At 36.6% G+C, this 1,409-nt stretch overlaps 1 non-coding gene across 1 annotated transcript; it reads right to left on the bottom strand.

Annotated features, from left to right (window-relative positions):
* Nucleotides 1-1,000: 1,000 nt before the first annotated feature.
* On the bottom strand, nucleotides 1,001-1,109 carry LOC113776568. The gene has a single exon (XR_003469054.1). It is a non-coding gene; the product is annotated as a small nucleolar RNA R71 (small nucleolar RNA).
* Nucleotides 1,110-1,409: the final 300 nt, after the last annotated feature.

Below are 1,409 nucleotides of genomic sequence, written 5' to 3' on the forward strand. Positions count from 1 at the left end.
GTGAATTCTACTCCCCTTGAGATATTGCAATTTTCTAGTTAAGAACTCTTGTAGTTGAATTAAAATCTGAAGTTTCTGCTCAAATTAATTGTGAGTCTAAATAATAGAGTAAATTAGTATCTAATAATTGTTTTAAATTGCTCCTCGTGGGATCGACCCGATACACATCTCGTACTACAATTGCGACCTGTATACTTGCAGTCCAACGGGTGTAAAATCGGAATTAAACTTGCATTGATAAAAAAAATCCCGTCAAGTTTTTGGCGCCGTTGCCGGGGAGCGGCAATATTAGAGCCTAATCAACTCTATTAATTTAGACAGATTTATTTTTATTAGTTGAGCTGATTATATTTAATCTTATATTGTAATCAGTTTTTGACAATTGAAATTGCATAATATCTCTTATTTCTGTTTGTAGTGTATGCACCGGGCGTCTCGGGAAGTTACACCTTTCGATCCAGAAATTGAGAGGACACTACGTAGACAAAGGAGGCACACACAACAGCAAGAGGAACAAGAGATTTGGCAACCGATAGAGGACATTTTGATAGAACTACCATTTGAAGAAGAAATGGCGGAAAATGACCAAAATAGACGAGTTCTACGAGATTATACTCTACCGGGAACACAAGGATCTCAAACAAGCATAGTAAGGCCTACGGTAAATGCTAACAATTTTGAGATTAAACCATCACTTATCCAAATGGTTCAACAATCTCAATTTGGAGGGGGTTCATTTTTTTTTTTAAAAAAAATGCAGTAAGAAGATTCCCTAATACCAACACTTAGCTACATTCCTTGGAAATTTGTGATACAATTAAATGAATGGAGTTAGTGATGATTGCTATAAGGCTAAGATTGTTCCCATTTTCATTGAGAGATAAGCCAAAACTTTGGCTACACTCTTCATTGCTCCTTAATACTTTCACTGGATGGGATTGAAAAGACTATCAAAAAGAAACATTCTTAAATTAAGTATTTTCCACCAGTAAGACTTGCTAAGTTTAGAATGGATAATCACTAGTTTTAGCCCAATGAAGGTGAATTCATTATATTGAGGCATGGGAAAGATTTAGAGATTTGCTTCGGAAATGTCCACATCATGGACTGCCGGAGTGGTTAATCATACAAACCTTCTATAATGGTTTAGTTTTTTCTACTAAAACTATGATTGATGCAGCTGCAGGTGGAGCTTTAATGGGTAAATCACCCCAAGAAGCTCAAAATTTGATAGAAGAAATGGCCGCAAATAACTACCAATGGGCCAATGAAAGAGGTAATACGAGACGTCACGCAGGTATGATCGAAATGGACACTCTCAATATGTTGAGTGCCCAAATGAATAACGTGATGAAGTTATTGAGTAGACAAGGGGGAGTTAGCCCAAGTTCATCTAATGCTTACGTAGC

This window comes from Coffea eugenioides, chromosome 6, assembly GCF_003713205.1.
Source record: "Coffea eugenioides isolate CCC68of chromosome 6, Ceug_1.0, whole genome shotgun sequence".
In the NCBI taxonomy this organism is placed as follows: domain Eukaryota; kingdom Viridiplantae; phylum Streptophyta; class Magnoliopsida; order Gentianales; family Rubiaceae; genus Coffea; species Coffea eugenioides.